Raw genomic sequence first — 24,201 nt, forward strand, 5'->3', positions numbered from 1 at the left:
TAAAAGAATCTAAGAAACCTAACACGAGGCACTGTTACTTTGATAGATGGAAAAGATTTGTTATCTGGTGCCAGAATAAGCAAATCAACCCGGTTGATTGCACTCCTTCCAATATTGTCACTTGCATGCTCCACCTGCTGGATGCAGGACTGGTATTTAACTCACTCAAGGTACACCTGGCAGCGCTGTCAGCCTACACCACTTCCCACAACAAGTTTTTGTGGTGGAAAGTACCAGTGGTTAAAGCCTTCATGGAAGGGATAAATAGACTCCACCCTCCAATTTCAAACCAACCTCCTGGTTGGGACCTTAATGTGGTGCTTGCTAAGCTCATGGGCCCACCCTTTGAACCCATGCATAAAGCCAGTCTCAAACACCTGACCTATAAAACTGCCTTCTTAGTAGCCATTACATCCATAAGAAGGGTCATTGAAATTGAGGCTCTGTCAGTGCAGGATCCTTTCTTTACTGTTCACAAGGATAAACTGGTTTTACGAACACACCCTAGGGTCTCACCTAAGTTTATTTCTAAATTCCACGTCAGCCAGTCCATCGAGCTTCCGGCCTTCGTTCAAGAACCCAAAAGCTCTGCTGAGGGGAAACTACACACTCTAGATGTGCGAAGAGCGGTCCTCTACTATGTAGACCAGACCAGACCGATAAGGAAAACTGACCAACTGTTTGTCTCTGTAGCTACAGGCAGAGAAGGAGATTGCGTCTCTAAAGGTGCCATCTCCAAATGGATAGTCAATTGTATCCAACTATGTTGCTCCGTTTCTGAAAAGACTCTGCCTTTTACGCCAAGAGCCCACTCTACAAGGGGCACTGGGGCCACTCTGGCTTTCATTGCAAATGTACCCTTTGACACCATTTGCAAAGCAGCTACATGGAGCTCTATTCACACTTTTACTCGGCACTACTGCTTAGACACTCGTTCCAAGACAGATACTCAAGTGGGACAAGCGGTTCTAAGACCTCTATTTGCCCATGATCCTTCTCACATCCCACCTCCTCCTTCTAACACTGCTCGCTAATCTATGCACAGCATGTGATCTAAGCAGATTCCACAAGCCTCAGAAGGGATACATTACTCACTGTAATCGTATTTCTGATGCTTGTATCTGCTTAGATTCACATGCGACCCGCCCTTCCTCCCCTCTGAGAGAAGGCGCATGGATGCTTGTAGTCTTATCTTCTCTTTCTAACTATCTGCTTGGATAATCTGTACTCGCGCTACTCCTCATGCTACCTCATGTCAGAAAAAATACAATCTGAGGGTCCTAGACGCGTGAGGGATCATGGGTACAGTGGACGTCGCACTAGGGATAGTATTACTGGCACGCCCTGTGTTGACGCCCATTTTCGAGTTTCGAAAAACAAACTGTAATACTCCGCAGCTTCCACTAGATGTCGGCCTATTACGGTGAGTAATGTTATATATATTGAGGCTTGTGGAATGTTCTTAGATCACATGCTATGCATAGGCCAACATCTAGTGGAAGCTGAGGAGTATTACAGTTGTTGTTTTTACAAAACTGAAAGGGACGTCGACAGGGCGTGCCAGTAATACTATCCCTAGTGTGACGTCCGCTGCACCCATGGTCCTTCACGCGTCAAGGTCCCTCGGATAGTTTTTTTCTGCCATCATCGTCGGACGCTGGAAGCGGAGTTCCTTTCCGGCTAGCGCCATTTTATTATGAAAAATTCTGTCCTTCCATAGCCGTTTCTTCGACAAACTACTTCGACAACGGTTTAGTGGACAAACAGTTGACTTCACAACTTGCTTCGATCTTCCACGGCCTCGGCAGGCCGATTAGGGCTTCGGCCCAAACAGTAGGGAGAATGGGGGGTGGTTACATATCTTAGTTACTAAGCAAATGCATATTTCCCTTACTCCCCTTTCTTGGGCTGCCTTTCCAATTAGACATGGAAAATACACCTTTACAATTTTGCCCAAATTATAACAATTTTCCTGGAAGGACTTGCACCGGGTGTGTAACCTCTGTCTTCCGAGCGATCATGACGAGGGCCGCTGTAAAGCTTGCAAGCTTTTTAAGCCTAAAACACTAAAGGACCGAAAGACAAAGCTCTGGGCCCACCACGCCATGCAGGCCGAGGCCGCCATAGACGTGGAAGGAGCTTTCAGCGATGGCAGCATCAGCTTCTTCAGTGACGGCGACAGGGAACCTTCGGATTCCCACGTGCAAGCCCCCCGGCCCCACCAGACAGGCCGGCAGTGCTGTTACGGGGACGACACCTGGCAGCATCAGCACAGACAAGTCGCACCACACAGAAGACACAACCCAAGGCCATAAATCGACAACATCAACTACACAGCATCCCACAGCTTTGAGGAGAAGGTCCACCAGTTCCCTGTCCTCTGGGCATTTGCAATAGCCTCATGACAGGCCTTCCAAGTCGGCAGACAAATCCGATTTGGACGTGGTGTCTAAACATACAGCCGGAAACCGAACGACGAGAGACGCAGCGCCGGCTCCTACCTCTCCCGAAATACGACTGTCCTCCCACACATTGCAAGTGACTAAATCCCTGCAGATTACAAAACTGTCTCATCTTGTTAAAAACATGTCCCTGAGACACTGCTGATAAACCAGGCTTCGAAACACCACACTTCGAAGCAACTATCACATGGGGAGAAGGAGAGAGTTACCAGGGGGAGGGAAAAATGTCTTTCATTGGTGCTTTTTTTCTAAAAAAATCCTCAGGCTCTTCTCAACTTGCAGAATGCACCACCAGCTAGTGGGGCAACACTGCAACTACCCCCATCAAAAAGTGCACTAACAGAAACCCTTCAAGTAGACACCCTTCAACATGACCCAGACCAGTTTTAACTTGACCCCAACCTCCAGGACAGTGGAGCATTTTCAGACTCCGACGTTCAAGAGGGCTTAGAAAATGTGGAAAATTATCATGATGATGACGAGGATGACATTTATCTCTTACTGTCTCCAGATCCAGCTGACCCACCGGTGGCGGACTCCCCGGTTGATAACCAGCTATAATTTAATGACCTGCTCATCAAGGCAGCTGATCATTTTCAAATCCAGAAACAAGTGACATTAGTCGACAAGGACTTTGTCGAGCACATATTAGGTGACAAAAAGGCAGCAACCCAATTTATCCCCATATTGCAGTCCGTACAGAGAAGAATACAACCCTTTCTGACGACACCAAACCTAACGCGGGCAGTAAATCCCCACATTGAGAATGTTCCGTCCAGCCTCCTCTGACACCCTCTACATTAGGGGCCAATTAAAGCCAGACTCTCTGGTGGTTACCACCACAGGAAAAAAGGCAGGAACACCTCTTGCATCGTCAGAGGCACCCCCGGAAAAATAGAACGAAAAAATATACACTTTCGGAAGGAAAGTGGCCACCTCAGTGGCATATCAGGAAAGGATTGCCAATAATAGCACTCTGCTGGCCAGCTGCAACTGCCACAAGTGGGAGAAAATATCCACATTAATGGCCTCGGCTCCAGAGCCGCTAAAATCCCAACTCTCCCTTGCAGTAGCGGAAGGGAAGGCTGTGTAGCTGCATCTTAAAGAATAATTTAGATGCAGCGGATAATGCTGGCAGAATCATCGCAGCAGACACACTTATAAAACGCCACGCGTGGCTGCGTCAGGTTTTAAATTGGAGACAGAGGCAACCCTCCTCAATATGCCGACCAAACCTAACGTCCTCTTCGGCAAAGCAGTAGAGGATGCTCTCAAAACGGCAAAGGAGGAATATGACACCTTAAAGTGCTGGGTCAGCTCACAAACCTACTCTCAGGCCAAAGGGGAAGTCATAATTTGCGTCGTTTCAGGGGACAATGGCTGCAAAGAGGAAGTGGCTACAACCAGTGTCAGGGTTCGAATCAAGGCCAATATTCTCAGGGCTTCCAGAGAGGCCAGCAAAGATCTCGCGGCCGGGGAAGATTCTCCTCCAGAGGTGGATTCCCCCCCCCCCAAAGCAATGACCACCCACTTTAGGTCCCCTCCCATGGCACTCCGGTAGGAGGACGTATAACACTCCTAAACCAAGGATGGGAGGGAATCCCCTTGGACAAGTGGGAGCTTTCTACCGTGGCTGGCGGTTATTGCATATTTACTCCAAAGACCCTCCTTCCGCCCCTCGCGACAAAGAACCAGCACGAAACAGGAAAAGCACATACTTCTGGAAGAGATGGAAGCGCTGCTGTTAAAGGACACCGTCGAAATAAGACAAACAAGGGTATCTAGACAACGTACTTCCTTGTGCCCAAGAAAGATCCAACAATGCGCCAGTATTAGATCTGCGCCCTGCAAATACCTATCTCAAGCCACAAAAATTCTGCATGACTACGCTACAAGAAGTAATCCCACTGCTTACGCTAGGGGACTACATGGCAGCAATGGATATGAAAGATGCCTATTTTCATATTTCAATGTTCCCAGCGTGCAGAAACTTCTTGCATTTCAAGATGGCGAACCAGCATTACCAATTCAAGGTGCTACCCTTCGGTTTAGCATCCACTCCAAGGTACTGGTGGTGATGGTGGAAGCACACCTGCGCAGGGTGACAATCCCAGTGTACCCCTACCCAGTGCCTTAAGTGGCACTACAAATCGAGCCGGGGCTCATCGAGGGGGCGTGGCCTAACAACGGGGGTCTTGATGTCCCGTTAGGCCACGCCCCCTTGACGAGCCCCGGCTCAATGGGCTACTGGCACCCCTGCCAGGCAGCCTTTTGTAGATATTAACACCCTCTCCCCTATGGGGGAGAGGGTGCTGATCTCTGCATTTATTTTATATAGGCTTGCCTGGCAGGGGACAGCGCCTCACCTATTGAGCCTTAATGGTGGTGCTCCCCCTCACCAGCTGGGGAAGGGCAGCGTCACCATTAAGGCTGAAAGGGCGAGGCCACTGGAAGCAGAGGCCTTTTTCCTAAAGACTGAAACTCCCGCGAATCCGCGGGAGCTTCAGTATTTTGAAAGCAAGGCCTCTGCTTCCAGCGGCCTCACGTTTTCTCCATAATGGTGGCGCCGGCCCACGTGCATTACCTGATTAAAGGGATACCTTGCAGGTGCGGGGCCACCATTATGGCTGAAAGGCTTTTTTTCCTGAAGCCTGAAGCTCTCGCACACGAGCGAGAGCTTTAGGCTGTAGAAAAAAATGCCTTTTCGTGTAGTGGCCGGGGCTGCCATGGGAGATTAGTGGGCCCCGGCAGGGCCCCGCTTCAAAACGAAATTTCAGAGCCTGCCGGGGCCCAGCCCCGGCAGGCCCCGGCCCACTTAAAGCCCTGCCCCTACCTGGACGACTGGCTGATCATGGGGGAAACACCCCTAATTTGCAAGCAAAACACACAAATAATGATCAACCTTCTTTTCCAATTGGGCTTCTCAATAAATGAGAAAGTCCAGCCTCGTACCAAACAAGACCAAACAGTTCTTAGGAGCTGTTATAAAGACAGAAGGAGGTTGGTTTTTCCATCAAAGCAAAGAATCAGAAACAATACCTACGTATCAAGCCGGTCACCAGATTAGCGTACGCAAAGCAGTGCGTTAGCTTGGCATGATGGTATCTTGTATTTACCTGGTGCCACACGTACGTTTGCGCATGCGCCTGATGCAAGAGTGGTTGGCGAAGCAGTGGTCTCAGGCAAGCGGTCAGTGGGATGATCTAGTGGTCGTTTTGCCAACACTAGTACAGGCCCTATGCAGGTGGACAAAGGAGAATCTGTTGAAGGGGAAAACCCTTCCACGACCCGGCAGTGCAAGCGGTAGTTACAACAGACTCATCGCTATCCGGGTGGGGGGCCCATCACCTTCATCTCATAGCACATGACATATCAGTCGATACAAATCCTGACAGACAGTACCGCTGCCATGTTCTATATCAACAAGCAGGGGAGCACACATACTCGTAACTTGTCCAGGGTAGCACAGAAAATATGGAAATGGGCACTCAAACGGCGGATGTTCCTAACCTCACAACATGTACCAGGGGAACTCAACACCCCAGCGAACTCGCTAAGCAGAGATCCACTTCCAGAAGATCACGACTGGCAACTTGACAAACATGTCGCAGATCACATTTTCTCACAGTGGGGCTACCCCATGCTAGACCTGTTCGCTACAAAAGAAAACGAGCAATGCCCAGACTACATGTTCCAGGGACGGTGCTGAGGGACTGGAAGGTTCGTTCACCGGGTCTTCACCGAGGGGCCACACCCTAGTATCGGCAACATGTCGGAGGGGGTGCCTATACGCAGCTCTACCGGCAGATGCGCCGAGGGCGAAACGCCTACCAGGTCTCGGCCTGAAATACCGGTATTACTCCCGAGGGGAAACGCCCTAGTACCGGCACATATACCGGGGCTAGTCAAGCTATCGGCCTCACTGCCGGGGGGGGGTCTCCAAATCCTTCCGGCGTCACTGCTGAGGGACTGCAAAGTTCTTTTACCGGGGTTACTCCCGAGGGGCAAGGCCCTACTACCGGCATAATGTCTGAGGGGGCGCCTTCACACAGCACTGATGGCACCTCTGCCGAGGGCAATGCGTCTTCCAGGTCATGGCCGAAGGTGAGGGATAAGCCTTTTGTTCCAACACCAAGCGTCTTGGATGTGGCTGGTTATAGCGAGCCAGGCACCACGACTTCAGCACTTGGCATGCAACTCATCAAAATTGCTGCCGCGCCATACAAGATGGCGCTCATCCGATACCCCGTCTTGCGGAGCGGTTGGAGGAAAAAGTCACAAGGGGGGACTGGTGTCAGCCAGGTGCGTGGCCTACAGTTTATCCATCAGCAGCGCAGGGCAGGTTTCCCCCTGCACCCCAGTCAGAATGTGCCCTGGCCCCAGCTGCCCTTGGCCACCCCGTCAATATCACCTGCCACCTTTTTAGCCTCCGAAGACCGGTTCTTCGAAAGGTTCCTAGGGTTGATGCGAACTCCCCAGTTGGGGCCATCCTCCAGGATGTAATCAGGGACTTGCTCCCTCAGGTCACCCCACCGGCACCCATAGTCATTCCTCATGGCTCCGGTGCCACAGGTCCGAACGGAGGCGCCGCTGTCCTGCTTTCCGCAGTACAGGCAGTTCCACACCAGCCTCCGCAGCAGCCACTGGCTCCGGTCTCCACTTCGCAGCCCACGGCGCCCATCACTCCTCCACCAGCTTCGGACCCCCTAAGCCTACTGGACACGGACAAGGAGGACCCTGACACACCATCTTCAGCCAGGGCCTTCCACGAATGCCTTGCAGGTTTGCCAGAGTATTTGGGGCTTCCTCAGCCCGAGGTAGAGCAGCCCGAGGAGGGGGTCTTAGCAGAAGTCTTTACCCTAAAACCCCCTACCAAAACGGGGATCCCGATGCAGAAAGACATAGTTGCCCTGGCCAAGAAGGGGTGGCTCAAGCCACACTCTGCCCAGCTTGTCGATCAGCGCCTCGACTCCAAGTACAGGCAGATGGAGGGGGACACACTCTTACTTTCAGCGCATCCTCAACCGCACACTTCTGTGATAGCTGAGGCGCCCCTCTATTCCAAGCCTCAGTCGTCCTCGGCCACCTTGTTCTCAATGCTGCTAGGCAAGGAGGAGAGGATCTTGGAGGCATGCGGGAAGAAGCTGTACTGCCAACGCCTCCTTGCACCTGTGGCAGGCCAACGCAGATGCCATGTTGGCAGCCGCTAACCAAGGGCTCTGGTGGGAAATTGCGAACTTCCTCCCAGAACTTCCGGCACAGAGCCAAGCGCGTTTCAAGGTGGGTATTGGAGAATCCAGGATGGTAGCGCAGGACATTATGGAGTCCACTGTGGCCCACATCGATACCTCTGCTCGGGCCGTCTGCATTGCCACAGACATGAGAAGGACTGCCTGGCTCCGGGCTACTAAGTTTAATACTGATGTATAGGAACGTACATTGGACATTCCCTTTGAGGGCAGTGACCTCTCCCACTCCACCATGGATGAGGAATTGGATAAAAAGAACAGTTCGCAAACCGCTAAGTCTTTATCTAGTCTTACAAAGGCCACGCCCAAGGCCTACACCCAGTCGCAGCAATGCTCCGACAAAGGGCGGGCATTTGACGGGTTCTGAGGCTTCCAAGAACGGAGGTCCTGACAAATGGACCGTTCTCCGAGTCCGCATCGGAGGAAACAACAAAAGGGGGGGGGTCGCACAGGGTTTTTCCAATCCCCCTCCTCTGCAACAGCCTCAGAGGGGAAAAAAGGCATGACATGCCACTTCAGGTCCACGTGTCTCCGGTGGGGGGCAGGCTTGCCTTTCACGTGCAGTTTTGGTGCCAGAATTTTTCAGACCCCTGGATCCTCTGTAATCTCCACAGGGTACCGCCTACTGGTACCTTCATCTCCTCCCTCCTCCCCCTCCTCTTCCACAGATTGGGACAGCAACTCTGCTGGCGCAGATCCAGTCGCTCGTCGAGAGCCAGGCTGTGGAAGCAGTCCCAACCTCCCAGCGAGGCTTGGGCTTTTATTCCAGGATTTTCGCCATACAGAAGAACAACCAGGCTGGCCGGAGAGTTGGGTTGGACCTTTCCACCCTCAATTGCTCCCTCCCTCTGCAAAAATTCAAGATGATTACGCCATCCCTTATTGCGGAAACACTGGACAGGGGAGACTGGATGTACTCCATGGATCTGATGGATGTTTACCTACATGTCCCGATTTGGCAGCCGCATCATTCCTTACTGTGCTTCAGGATCATGGGATTCCAGTTCCAATACAAGGTGCTACCCTTTGGCCTCAACTCCACTCGGCTCCCAGGGTATTTACCAGGTTGATGAATTCAGTGGCAGCCCTACTCATGGCCCAGGGCCACTTTGTCTACCCGTACCTGGACGACTGGCTCACCTGGGCCGCCTCTCCGGAAGTGGTTCAGCATACTGCCTCTGCACTGATGAACACACTCCACGACCTGGGGTTCGCTATCATTCTCAGGAAGTCTCAGCTGCAGCCCACGCAGAGCATTACCACCTTGGGCCTCATGTGGGACACAAGCTCTGTGAGCATCTTTCCCTCGGAGGACAAGATTACGGCCATCAAGAGAGCTGCAGCTCCCTTCCTCTCCAGGCCGTGACCTCGGCCTGGTGGTACCAACACCTACTGGGGCTTATGGCAGCGGACCTTTTAGCCGTGCCCCACACAAGACTCAGGTGGCGGAGAGTAGAGCTGCACTTCGCAGGCTGCAAGGAATCGGGAGAAGGGCTCCCAAGAGGAGCCAGTCAACATTCTGCCCTTTCTCCTCTCGGACCTCCACTGGGGGTCTGCAGACTTCAACCTGAGGCACAGCAAGCCCTTTCCGGCAGCCAGCACCTCAGGTCACCGTTACCACGGACTTGAAGGCTATATTGTTGCCTCTCAAGGCCTTTCTCCCTCTTATCGAGGGCAAGACCGTTCTTATCCAGACAGACAACTCCACCAGCATGTACTATGTCAACAAACAGAGGGGCACCAGACCCCTCCGTTGAGCAACCTAGTAGTCCGCATTTGGGAATGGGCTCTGGAGAACCTTTACCTCATGGCTTTTCTCTCCTGGGAGAATCCAACCTGGAAGGGGACAGGCTCAGCAGACTGGGGACGGCCAATTAAGAGTGGTAATTGAACGAACTGGTACTAAAGGAGATCTTCCTCAGGTGGGGGCCTCCCCGGGTGGATATTTTTGCCTCCCCGGACAACAGGAAATGACAACAGTTCGCCTCCTGGCAGGGGCAGAGCTCCGGCTCCCTGGGCGACGCATTCCAGGTCCAATTGAACGACATGACTGCATTTGCCTTCCCGCCCACACCCCTATTCCACAGGGTGATCTGCAAGATAAAGGAATCCCGGCACCTCAGCATCTTTTTGATAGCTCCCTGGTGGCCGGCCAGACAGTGGTTCTATGGGCTCCTCAGCCCTTCGGACAGACCACCCATTCACCTACTGCTGGGCCCAGCTCCTCTCCTGGCCCAGAAAGGGGTGCAGGGTATTCCACCCTGCTGCTCACAAGTTAGACCTCACAGCGTGGCTCCTAAGCAGGTCACGCCGAAACACTTCTATCTCAGGCTAAACTAGAGATCATCCAGGGCGCTAGAAGCAAGGCTACTAGGAGCCAATATGAGAGTAAATGGTCAAGCAACATCTGGCGGGCCTCCACAGGCTTTACACGCTTTTGAAGAAGCCTCACCCAGTGTAATGTTGTATTGGTCCCCTCAGCGCACAAACCTTTTGAGCCTATGGCGTCCGTGGACATCAGCCTGGTCGCCATAAAGACAGCTCTGCTCGTGGGCCTTACCTCAGCTCGCAGAGTCAGCGAGATCCAGGCTCTGGTGGCATCAGAACCCTACACCATTTATCACAGCGACAAGGTCGTCCTGAGGATGCACCCTGCTTTCCTACCCAAAGTGACCACCTCCTTCCATCTTAATGAGGAAATAGCAGAGGCCTTGTTTGTCACTTTTGGTGGGTCAAGGCCCGGTTATCCAAGACCTTCATAGCAAGGGGATGATTGCGGCCATCAAGGAGGCCTATGAGGGCCAGCACAAACCAGTGCCAGCTCACTCACATGCCCATGCGGTCAGAGCCAAGGCTATGGGCATCGCGTTCCAATGGCATGTGCTGTGGCAGGTCATCAGCAGGGCGGCTTCCTGGGCCACCATCGGCTTTCTGTAAACACTGTCAGACGCGGCATTCAGGCAGGCGGTTCTAAGAAGCCTGTGTTCTTAAGTAGGGGCTCCTCTCCACCCTGGGGCTACATTCAGTTGTAATTGCCCATGCAGTATGGAGGAAAGGGGACGGGATGTTAGAATAAGTAACAGTTACTCACTGTAGTGACTAAAGTACTCTTAGTCCATAGTCCCCTTTCCTCCATACGTCCCACCATCCCCCCTTATAATACTGGTGTCATTAGGCAAAGCCTATCATTGTCGACGCGTCAATGGGGACTGAGGAGTGGCGCCGGTCGGCGGAGTCAGGCGAGTGCATGCTCCCAGGGCCGTGCCTCTAAATTTAAAGGGGAAGATTATTTTTTCTGGTGAAAAAGGTACCATCTCCCGTCCCTCGCGAGGGATGCCCATACAGTATGGAGGAAAGGGGACTATGGACTAAGAGTACGTTAGTCACTATGGTGAGTAACTGTTAATTTCCCCCCCAATTCCTCTAATGAACAGGGTGGTGAACAAGATTCACAGGGAGCAAGTGCCGCTTATCCTAGTTGCTGCCATTTGACGAGACAATCATGGTATCCACATCTGCGCAAACTGGCGATGTGCGATCCAATAAAGCTCCCGTGCCAGCCCAACCTGCTTTCCCAGCACGTGGGGGGAACACCATTATACCCTCAACCTCACTCACTGAACTTGGTAGCATGGCTCCTGAGGTCATAGAGTTTGGACATCTTAATTTACCCTAAAGGCGTATGGATATCCTCAAGGAGGCACGTAAACCAAACACCAGACACTGTTATTTTGACAAGTGGAGAAGATGTGTAATTTGGTGCCAGTCAAAACAAATAAACCCTTTAGAATGTACTCAACTCGCATTCTTCACTACATGCTACAACTGTTAGACTCGGGATAAGTCAAAGATCACCTGGTGGCGCTATCAGCATACACCACCTTTCAGAGTAAAGTATCATGGTGGAAGGTACCTATCATTAAGGCATTCATGGAGGGAATAAAGAGACTCCACCCTCCTGTATCAACCCCACCGCCAGGCTGGGACCTCAATGTAGTACTTGGAAAACTCATGGGAGCCTATGCGCAAGTCAAGCCTTAAACATCTCACGTATAAAACGGCTTCCTTGGTGGCAATCACCTCCATAAGGAGAGTCAGTGAACTTCAAGCATTATCAGTGGAAGACCCTTTCTTTGCTATCCACAAAGACAAATTGGTTTTAAGAACACACCCTAGGTTTTCACTGAAGTTCATTTCAAAATTCCACGTAAACCAATCCATAGAGCTACCGGCCTTCTTTCAGAACCCAACAAGCTCAGCTGAGAAAAAAACTCTATACACTAGAAGGGCGGTCCTTAACTATGTAAACCTGACCAGACCGCCCAGGAAAACAGACCAACAATTTGTCCCCTTAGAACCAGACGGAGAAGGAGACCGCATTTCAAAGAATGCCATCTCCAGATGGATTGTCAGAGGCATACAGCTCTGCTACTGTTTATCAAGCAAAACACTGCCTTTTGCACCAAGAACTCACTCCACAAGGGGTACAGGAGCTACTCTGGCCTTTATAGCAAACGTCCCGCTGGATGCAATTTGCATAGCAGCTACATGGAGCTCAGTACACACCTTCACTCAACACTACTGCATTGACACACCCTTTAAAGCAGATACTCGGGTGGGACAAGCGGTTCTAAAACATCAATTCGCCACTGGACCTTCTCACAACCCACCACCTTCTCCTAACGCTGCTCGCTAATCTATGCATAGCATGTGATGTAAGCAGATTCCACAAGCCTCAGGAGGGATACATTACTCACCGTAATCCTATTTCTAATGCTTGTATCTGCTTAGATTCACATGTGCCCACCCTTTCTAACCTGGGAGTAGAAGGTGCATAGATGTTTATATGAGCTTTATCTGATACATATCTGCTTCAATACACCTGTACTCGCGCTACACTTCATGCAACCTCATGTCAGCTGTGAGTGGTCAGTGTTAAATGCCTGATCCTGCCTGACACTATTTATGGGACAACCCGATGGCAGTTGGTGACAGTCTTTCCTTTTTTTCTCAAGATGTTTCTCATAGGTAATCCTCACTACTCTCGGCTGCCTCTTCCTCGTCCCATTACTTGTTGGAAATGGGGAGGGGGAGATGAAATAAGTTTGGAAATACCCCATGGAAGCTGAGAGAGAGGGCTGTAAGGGGAAATGGGATTGGAAATTAAATTGATGGTTAAGTCTATTTACTAGAATACTATTAGATCGTTCACGGAGATAGGAACATCTTCTAGCCTTGTTTTTATTTAATGAGATACCGTCCCCTTTTGGCAGAGTATTCCATCTCTCGGTTTTATTATACAGGTATGGGTCTTGATAGTATTCCCTGTGGTCTAGATGGCTAATATATAACTCTTTTCCTCCTCTTACGTAGACCATGAACAATGGGTCTTGAAGAAGGAAAGACACGGTTAGGGTCAAGAGTTATAAAAGGGTTTGTTCTCTCTAGCCGTCGAGGATATTTTATCTTCCCTTTTCATGAGGGAAGGTTGAGGGATAGGATGGGACTCGGGTGACAATATCCCATTAACAACGAGGGTGGGTAGGATGGATTGGGGCAGGCAACAGGGGGGATACCATGCCTCGCCTTCAGGCGCTCTCATCGCTGTCGCTGAAGACCCCCTGCCTTTGTGATCCTCCCTCACTGGTCCACCCCCAGGGTTGGGATCCAAGAGTGATGGCCTTTGCTGGGAAACCTAAGCAATGGATCCCTGTGAGAACACCCTCAGGTTTCCCACACTACTTTGTGGCACTCCTGAGTGTGCCCAGAAATTCCATATTGCCTTGAGACCCTCTGAGTGGCAACAAAACCTTAGTGACAACATACTCTTAAAGATTATTTAGTAAACCTCTAAAAGCCTACTAATGATGAAGTAAGAGAGCACTGGAGCCTTATTGTACCAAGCCTACCTTTAAACGTTGGAAGACAAAATTCTGTGGTAACTGTGAACTGTTGCAACTCAGACATAGGAGGCAGACAAGAAGACGTGGTTCAAGTTTCATTAAAGGAAATAAGACCTCACCTGTCCCTACAACTCTGGTGATGGTGTTCTCCAACTTAAAAGAAAATATCGAACGAGTGCTCGTCGGGATGTCTTACAAAAAACCTTGGCTCTCTGTCCGAACGTAATCTTACCTACTACTAATAGCAAAGGAAACCTACATTTAGCTTAAGAAAAGATGACCTCCCCTCCTTTTATGGCTTGTGGTGGCTAGTTCCTGTCCCCACCTAGTTGTGTCTTCTGTTTTGTTCTGTCAGGCCTCAAACTACTGGTACAGATAAAATGAGTCCTTTCTCCTCTTTTCCTAGACGAGATGACTCTCGACCTCCACACACGTCTTTGTCAGTTGAAAGAGTTTCTTCCTCAATTGGTGTAACTGGTACTGTAAACTGGTTACTTGCTTAGTACAACAGATTCTGAACTTGGGTTTAGTGTCTCTTGTTTAATCTTCCAGGGTGTTTCTCTCCTGGGTTACTGTATCACTTAGCCTGGAGTGGGCCTTCTGGCTCTTCATCCTGCCTCAGCTTGGCACTATATTCTCAGCCCTCTGAGAACTCTGGCCTCTCTGACAGCCTGTTTTTTGTTGCTTTCAACTCCCTCGTGGGGTCTCTTGTGGCTCTGCCCTGCATAGGATTTCCAACTTTTATCACTCTCACTCCCTCATGGGGTTGCTTATGGTTTAGCCCGACTTGGGCTTTCCGGCCCCTCAGGCATCAGGACTCTGTGCCCCTCATCCCCCTCCAGGGTATCTCGATGCCTCACCGCCATGTTATGTTATGTTGTTATGTTATTAAATTTCTATAGCGCTACAAGCCCTGAGGCATCCAAGCCCTCCATCACAAGCAGAGAGGTCAGTGAGGACAACCAAAGATGTAGGTTAGATGAAAAGTTCTGTCTTCAAGAGTTTCCGGAAAGCCAGGTGATTGCTCTCTGTACGGATCCTCAAGATCCTCTCTCAGATGCATACCTAGTTCTCTGAGACAGTGCTCATCGGGGAAGACCGCTTCTCAGTCTGCTGTGGAACCACAGAGACAATGTCTTCCTGCTTGGATCTTAATCTTCAGTTCCTTGTGTCTGCGACTGACGGGACTTTCGGCGCTGGAACTGCTTAATGCTGGTTTTCTATGTCTGTAGCACCTCACCTTTGTAGGCAACCACCGACTTTTTCTTACTGCAATAGTAAAGCCGTACGAAACAGTCTTGTTAAGGCAGATATGCAATCAACCAGAGCAAGTAATAATAAACACAAAGGGACACAACCGTGCCACAACTGTCAGCACTGTGGGAACATTATTACAGGAAATACCATTACGCACCCTCACTCTGGAAAAGCGATCTCATTGAAGCACTCATGTACTTGTATCAATGGGGGAAATTCGTGAGCACTAGGAACTGTGGGTTGCTGCGCCTAATCGCTATTAGTAATCATAATTTCACCAGCAGCCTGTAGGTAGAAACTAGAGGGCCCGTGCTCGTGGTGCCCAATGTGTGTGTCCTGGTAGCTTGGTGTTACTTTCTACTCAATTGGCGCTGGTGTCGTGAATATAAAAGCTCTTCCCCACTCAGCTGAGTAATTAGGTAGAATCCACAAAATTCATTGTTTTTCATTCATTTTCATTGGCTTTTATCTTTTTCTTGATAAGTTGCTCAACTGTCCTCTGTACAGTTAAGTGTCAAGGTGTGTTAACACTGTTTTACATGTGGTGCTGACACGTTTTTCGGCCGTAAAGGTGTTTATCAAGGCTGGTTGGTGTAAGTCCTTAATTAGGTTGGGGTTTGGAGCGAAGAGAGATCGCTTGGTGCCCAATGATGTCCTTAGGTGCTTGGGGAGTGGAGGTTTTAAGTCGGGGCTCCTTGTAGTCATTGCAGTTTGGTGCCTGTTGTCTGGTGTACGTTTCCGGTTTGCGCCCTCAGGCTAGCTCTCTCCTTCTCAATATGTGCCTCGGCTGGTTAATGTTCCTCTCTGGAATGAGATGGGAGACCCCATTGGATTTGCACTTCCGCTATGGAGGTCAATAGAGTGGTGTCAGAAACCAAGCCAGTCACTTTTAAAGAGCCCTGCTCATTATACTGTTAAATTTCCATGTAACTAACAAACACTTGGATTCTGCTTGCAAGGGATGTGTAGTGAAATCTTTACCTAAGGATTCCTTTCCCCTAAAGGGCAGGGGTCACACCCAGTGAGATCCTCTTGCCTTGTCCCATAGGGGGTGTTAAGTGTCGCAGGCTCATCCTCCTAGTGCCAAAGGGTGCGACTCCCCTTTGGGGAGAAAGGACGAATTCTATAGATTCCTTACAAAACACTGCATCAATATCTTGGTGGCCACAAAAGATTGCAGGCGTGTAGATGGACATTTTGCTGGTGCTAGTCTAATCCAGGTCAATTCCAACTACAGCCTTCACCTAGTGTACTGCAAGTGACTAGTGGGTCTGGGACTTTTGAAGAGTGAGCCAGTGTTCAGTTGTGAAATAGTATGCTTCCTTTAGATGACCTTGTGTTTTCTGGCTTAATTCAATTGGTAGGCTGGACAGATGGCAGTACTTTTAGAACCACAGACTTTTGTCATCAATAACATGCAGACTTTAACTTCCTATTTACAAATCTCAGTTCTAGATCTACGTCAACAATTGAATATAGATTTTTCTTTATTCGGAATCTTGCCAGGCTTGTCCACTTTGGGCTTCTCAGAAGCTATCAGTATCACGATGGCCTCGCATCAATGTTCATGAAGCTTTCACTCTAGCCTCGTGCCTGTGTTGTTCATTAAACCTTTTAAGGTCTGTCCACCACCACTTCTGGTTCTGAAATAATTAAAACATGAAGCCTCTGTTGCTATCAGAGCAATCAACAGCACGAGGCCCCAAGAATTGTCACCCCACAACAGAGATGGCTGGCGGCATCATCTGAAATCCTACCAACCCGGTGAACCACCCCGAGCCCCGCCACAGGTATTGAAAGTCTGGGAGAAAGTGGATGAGCGGTGTATAAAACGCTTTAGAGATTCCATAAAATTTAGCAACAAAGGAGAACAGGCTAAATAATTGTCATCAGGAGTGGCCCATTAGCCTTAACTGCCTGACTACTGCCTGACCACTGCAATTACTTCTAGTCTCAATTGCCTGACTACTACTACTGTACATGCCTCTTCGGCCCTCTTTTTCATCTCAGTACCTCTAGGATTCTGGGACATTTAGTTTCTTCCACCGAAGTTGGGTCTTTCAACTTCTACAGTTTGGCAAAGAGTCATCAAAAGGGTTTGATTAAGGGGAAAGTTAAAAAGGGGGTTATCGCAGTTTTTCTGGTCTGTCCTCCCCCGCCCCATGCCCCCCATGTGATCCTCGCACAATACACCAACCCCCAGGATTGAGATCAGGAAGCATCTGCCTTCCGAACAATAGGGTCATTCAAAGATAAGCTGGAAACGGTAACCAGGAATCTATAGATTGTAAAAGATTCCTATAATGGACTTCCATGGAGAAGGGCGAATTCAAGAGCCCATTTGCAGAGTTAGAGACCGATCCAAGAAATCACTAGAGATTATTTGAGGATTACATATTGATGGATAATCTAGAAACTGGTACTAGAAGTACCCTCAGGAGAAGGGACTCATTCTCAGGATATAAGCCAGTTTTCATAGTGGTAGGGTCAGTTATTAGTTAGGGTAGTTTTGGACAGCAGACTTACTTCTTTGGACGTTCACAACTGACTGACTAGAATGATAGGCAGTGGCCACACATAGCAATAGGCCACCCATAGCAATAGGGAAAGCAAGCTCTTGTACTTTTATTTTAATTCAAACTCATGAACCATGTCTTCAAAGTGTCTGCATCCTCCTAATGTTCCAGGTGGAGGATCTCAATCATGGTGTAAATGCTTATCTTCAGGGCTAGTAAAGGGTTTTATTTTGATGGATAATTGGCAGTTTTTCTGGAAACAGTGTTGCATAGCATATTCCAGTGTCTGCCACGTTTTAGTCACAAAAATGTTTTACTTGCTGACTGAACATGCAGTCAGGATAAGCTGAAATGTTGGCTCTCTGAAACCACAGCTCTCATTTCTCCCCGGCTAGTCTTAGAATCATGTTCGTTTTATAAATCCCTCACTTATGATATCAATTAATTTTGAAAAATGTCATTAGATACACGAATAACCATATTTATTTCTTACTTCACAATATAGTGTAATTACTGCCTTTAGATGCATCTCAAATGATTGCAAATATATACACTTGATGGAAAATCAATTATTATGAGTGCTTCATACATTAAATCAAATTATATTCTAAACCAACAGTTTGGCTGCCCCAAAAAAAAACAATGTTTGTGACTGTAGTTTGCCTTTGCCGATGCATGTTTCAATCTTTAAGATCTTCAAGGCTATCAGAATGATAAAACATAAATATTCGTTTTTTTTTTTAAATATTCATTATACTAATATTATGAAATGTAGTATTAATGAGTGAAATCATTAACTAAAATATTCCCTTGCCTTGGTGAGAGTAAACCAGGCGAGTGAATGGCTACATTAAACAATAAAAACAGGTGAAGTTCATAGTTATTTAGCCATATCCGGTTAAGCACTTGGTTCCAAGCAAGTCAAAAATGTGTTAATTTATTTCATAGAGATTCTTTCCAATTTAATACATTTTTGGAATTCACAGCTTTAAATCAATATTTGGAAAATGAAAGAATCTCCAGAAGTTTACATATATGTCTTATGTCAGATATTAGTGGCTAGAGGATATGAACCTACCAGATGCCACAACATTAAATGATGCAATTTTTAATTTCAGAATGAAAGAATATCAAGATGTGATCAAAGTAAAAAAAAAAAAACAAGACTATCACGAGGGAAGGACATATATATCTTTTAAAGTAAAAATGAATATGCTAAAACATATAGATCAGTATAAGGGCGTGCCTCTGATTTATCAGCATTAAGCTCGGAGGCAGATTCAAGAAGCAGTGATAATAAAAACATCACAGATCCCAGTTATATTCAAGGAGAAGATCAAAATAAGTCTCGCTTTTTAGAACAAATCAAACGCTACTATAAGAAAGGCAACAAGCAAAGAAATAACAAACAATTAACTTTCAGAGGCAATCTGGTGGAAATGCAAGAATTCACAGAAACCGAGGGAACAGGAGGTAAAACAACAGAGCTAAGAGACTCGGACAGTGCAAGTGGAATTGTTACATGAGGCGAGAACAAAAGTAGAATCAACAAGTAGAGATAACTAAGCCAGTAGTGATTAATTTAAGCAATATGAAATTTATTAAATCCGGGCTGGAGTTTTGCAAAAGGGTCGACATTTGCCCCTTTTAGAAAAATCAAGGCAGGACTGCCGCTTATTACCCTTAGCCTTGAAAGGGATCCCAAAACAATGCGGGCAGTCACAAATATATTACTTGAAAGTGTTCGAGACTATGTGGCCATATAGTAAAGCAAGTCACATTGCGATTACATGTAAAATCCACTCTTGAGGTATGATTTAGGAGGTGGCAGCCAGAAGGGTGACTCTTAAAGTAATTGCACAGCAGGTATTTAAAAAGGTAATGTAAAAAGGAATGGGTGTTGCAACCAGAAGAGTTCACCAGTCGAAACTGTTTCTTAAATCTGAAGATCTGCTACAGTTGATTGAACAGATGTAAATGTAGTGCTTACTTACACTGTAAGAGTGGTAGTATAACTTGTAGCGCCCAATGGGATCACAGTGAGAAAACAAAGTTGGTTGGAGGAACACCTCTGCTGGCACACTACCGAGAGGCAGCCTCTGTGAAGGCATCATGAAGCAAGACAAAAGATAAAAAGTACAAAACAAAATGGTTTATTATAGAAAACATCAGGATGGTGGAAGGCCTAACTTGCCCTATGCTAAGGTGGGATTTCCCTACCTGAGCGAACTAAGGAAAGTCTGAGCCAAAGAGTTAAACTTAAAAGTCTGTCTGTGTCCAAAACCTATGCTTTCCCTCACAACTAAAGCTGAACAATGTGTAGGGATGTCAATAATCAAAGAAAGTGTGCTCAACACAAAGTCTGAGCTTTTTCCAGCTCTTAGGTTCCTCTTCGGCTCCCCTTACCCAAGTTTAAGAAAGTTCCACAAAAGTCTCAAGATTACCTTTCTCAGGTCCAAGTAAATACAGTTACGCACAGTCCCTGGTGTTCCACAACACAGTTCAAAAGAAAAGGGTCTTCGGGCTCCGTCCTCAAGACCGCATTTGTAGTTCCTCTGGTCTCCAGGTTCCCTTTCCCAAAACTTCAAAGCAGCAATTGATTTTTGTTTTGCTTTCTCCTTCTTGGTATATTTCACAATGTCTTTGGCTTTCACAATTCAGGGATCTCTGGTCCAGGTGCAGTTGTCAGACCACAAGGTCCACCCATCACAGGTCGCGTAACCAGGAACATTAGGCTCTTAAAGCCCACACAAGTTCTTCTGTATTTGCCCCTGTATCCGAATTCACCTTCACTTTCCTTGCCTTTGTCGGCCTCTTGGCTTTATAATACAGGTCCACACTCTCCTTGCTTCTCCTAGTTAGCCTCTTGGCTTAGCCTTTGTGTCATACACTGCTTGCCAGTCTTTGGCCTTGCAGCACTGTATCCATTCATACGAGTTCCCTTCAAGGTGGTCTTATGTATTCCCTGCCTTTCTGTCGTACTCTCTCACACTTGCATTCTTTTCCATAGGTTATTTTAAAAAGGGCACTTTCCCTTTTAGCTTCATCAACTATTAGCTTTGTTGCATTAAAGGGATACTCTAGTAAAAAATTTTATTTCAAAAATAGATAGGCCACATTAAAAAAAAAATACTAGCATCCTCCGTTTTAAAACTTCCTATGTAAAATTTTGAGCTATTCAAGCTCAAAATTCGAAAAAGCAAGCACAGGGGCGCCGCCATTTTGTGTGCCGGGACTCGGAGGACGCAGACCGGAGACCAGAGCAGGAAAGCTGCAGCTGAATCTCGGTAAGTGCTATTTTTTTTTTTTTACAAAAAATAAGCACTAGCTGTGTTTTTTTTTCTAAGTTTTCCGGGCTGGAGGAGCCCGGAAAATTTAGAAATAAAACCACAGCTTTAAAAACGTTGTATTTATGTTTGCGGTCGCTTTTGAAGTGAAACATAAATACAACGTTATTGTGTTGGAAAACGCTGCGGTTTTTCGTTCCAAGTTTCTCAGGCTCCTCCGGCTCGGAGGAGCCTGAGAAACTTGGAAAGAAAAACCGCAGCGTTTTCCAACACAGCCACAGCAGGCAGAAACACACGCGGTTATCACTTTGGGTCTCGGGTGCTCCCAGGGGAGCACCGGAGACCCAAAGTGAAAGCCACAGCAGGCAGAAACACACGTGTTTGTGTTTACATGCCGTGTAGTGTTTCTACCTGCAGCTGATTTCCCATTTGGGGCTCTCGGGCTCCCCGCGGGGAGCCCGAGAGCCCCAAATGGAAAAGCAGATTCAGGCAGACACAACACGGTTGTGTTGGAAAACGCTGCGGTTTTAAAACCGCAGCGTTTTCCAACACAATAACGTTGTATTTATGTTTCACTTCAAAAGCGACCGCAAACATAAATACAACGTTTTTAAAGCTGCGGTTTTATTTCTAAGTTTTCCGGGCTCCTCCAGCCCGGAAAACTTAGAAAAAAAACCGCAGCTAGTGCTTATTTTTTGTAAAAACAAATACATAGCACTCACCGAGATTCAGCTGCAGCTTTCCTGCTCTGGTCTCTGGTCCGCGTCCTCCGAGTCCCGGCACTAATGAAGGGAAAGCCACCCAGCGGTAGACTTTGTTTACTACAGCTGGCTGGCTTTTCCTTCATTAGTGCCGCAAAAGCCAGCACAGGAGGGCCTCCATTTCACAAAATGGCGGCGCCCTTGTGCTTGCTTTTGAGCTTAAATATCTCAAAATTTTACATAGGAAGTTTTAAAACGGAGGATGCTAGTATTTTTTTTTTAATGTGGGCTATCTATTTTTGAAATACATTTTTTTACTAGAGTATGCCTTTAAGTTTCATTAATTCATTATTCAACGTGTGCTGCTTTGCTTTGTTGTAAGGTTTCAGTCAGTTCGATATGCATGGTTTAACTCGTCAAGTTTTCGTCCAGTTTGTGAGTCAATATGCATACCTTAATTGTATTTTAGTTTTTCATTCAATGTGAAAGTCAATAGAGGTCATACAGCGGTTTGATATTAAAGTGTAGCCCCTAGGAGAGCCCTCGGCTTTGAGCGACATCTCTTTCCACTCATCCGGCGGCTACACGGCTTCTGTACTGCTTCACAGGCGAGTGGGCTGGTCTCATATTCTGGGTGCTTCAACATACACGCCGGCAGCTCTGCTCTCATCCATGGGCGCGGGCAGCTTCCTCTCTCTCTCTCCTTCCTTGTTCACAGCTCCCAACTGCTTTCTCTGGCTAATAGAGGCTACCACACCTGCGGCAGCCTAATGGCTCGACTTGCCTTGGGCTCCACTGGTTGTCTGGGACCTCTGCCGGCGTCTTGTCTTCCTCTCAGGTCCCACAACGGCTGCATCCTCACTATACGGGTCCCCTGCTGGTCTCCCCCAGACATGCCTCCCTGTTGCTCTCTGCTGTCCCACTGGTCTCCCTTTATACACCTGCAACCACTTAACAGGTTGCAGGCGTGGATTCCCAATTGGGCTTGCCTAACCATAGTTAAAGGGACATGCCTGAATTTCAAAGCACTCTGCAGGCATCTCCTTCGTCCCAGTACTAGAGTGGTGAAATGAAGTTCCAGTGTTCATTACTCTTAGTCGCCTCTTCCTTGTCTCAGTACTGTCAGATGTCAAATGAGGAGAGAGGTGTTACAGTAGCCTATAAAGACCGGCAGAGGCTTAGGTTGGCCATCAATAGGGAAAGTAGATTCCATGTCTCCCAGGTGATCCTCCCTCACTTCTCCAACCCCAGGGTCAGGATCCAAAAGCAACGGCCCTTCCCTGGCCACCTGGGAAGAGTATCCAGGGGGAGTAGGAGTGAGAATACCCTCTGGTTTCTCACCCACCTTGACATGGATAGCAGCACCAGTAGAGTTTAGCCAGCACAATTCCTGCCCACCCACACAAGCTCACTGTCCTCTCTGCAATGCTATACGCAGGGATCTCCCATTAGAACGAGACTGCTGAGTCAGTCAGTCTGCTAGGCTGTGAAAACAAATCTCCTGCACTCTGATGTCTGTCCTCAGACGGGGACAGAATCGTTCTCTGCCACAGGAGTGGACAATTAACAGGGCTGCCGCCTGCACCATGCCTGGAGATCTCCAGCCAGTCAGAAATGGCAGCCGAGCCTCAGAGGCACTACACACTGATTTGTCTTCTGAAATGTCTCTGTTCTAAATGGCAACATCCACCTGCGGCACATCATAGGCCCAAGAAACGGGAAAGGTGTCTGTAAGGAGTGCAACAAAGCCGGTTGTCTTCGGAGAATTGTTAGCCCTGCAATGGAGCTCCGAGACATGGACATTTTGGATGATGACCCATGTACAAATAGCATTCTGTTCAGCGCTCTAAATTACTTCAAGTAAAGGTTGTCCACTAATCTTGGCAAAGTTTAGGATCTTATTAAAAAATCATCCCAACGACGGTGTGAGTGATGTACCCTGGTCGCAAGATTGTGTTGGTCTGTGTGTATGATGCCGCAAAACAGAGGTCAAAACGAATACTTAATTAAGCCTTACAGACCAAGGGTGGGGGTCATGGTTCTGGAATATTGACATGGCCCCAAATTTATGCCTGAGGCCAAGCCGATGGCCAAACAATCGAGAAAGGTCATTCCCTCAAGGGACCATGACCCCGCCCCAGGTCTATAAGGCTATTAGCACATAGATATTTGCAACTATAAAGGAAAGTGAATAATTTAAGGCTGCTGCTCAAGTCCCAATTTGTTCAATGTGGTCTATAGCAGAGATTCTAGCGTACATTGTGATTGGCTGGGAGGAGTTCTCCAACAGAATCCATGTGCAATCATCATTAGCACATGGAGTACATTATTGACCTCAACCAGCGAGAATGGTTGCAATGCTGTCCATAATCTTTGTTATACACCTTATTCAAGCGTTCAAAATTGAGCAGCATGGAAATATTGGTCTTCCGATGTGTACATGTACAATGCAGCATGTACATTGCTGGGGATAATTGCCTTTCCCCCTACTTATATCCTCTTGAATTGCCTGCAGAAACTTTGGGGCTAGTCAGAAGACCCCTCTCTCAGCCTGTAATGCTTAATTATAACATTGAATGTTGATGCATTACTGTAAACAATGGGTCAGCAGAGGGCCTTAATCAATTTTACCTGATGTTTCGATCCCAACATTCCACATCAATGCTCAATATTTCCATTAGCCGATACACCACCTTGGCAATGCTCACTCTTCGATTCCAAGCACCTTCTCCAACTTTTAGTTTTTTATATTCTAATGACACAACATTCCTGGAAAGGGGTGGGGTGGGCTGAATCAGCTGTTATCACTTTTCTTTTGTGCCGTCT

At 47.8% G+C, this 24,201-nt stretch overlaps 1 protein-coding gene across 3 annotated transcripts in view; it reads left to right on the forward strand.

Moving 5' to 3' along the window:
* PARVB (parvin beta) overlaps positions 1-24,201 on the forward strand; it is a 533,348-nt gene that overhangs the window by 293,441 nt on the left and 215,706 nt on the right. The window lies entirely within an intron of this gene.

Source organism: Ambystoma mexicanum, chromosome 12, assembly GCF_040938575.1.
Source record: "Ambystoma mexicanum isolate Mex_15411 chromosome 12, UKY_AmexF1_1, whole genome shotgun sequence".
Lineage (NCBI taxonomy): Eukaryota > Metazoa > Chordata > Amphibia > Caudata > Ambystomatidae > Ambystoma > Ambystoma mexicanum.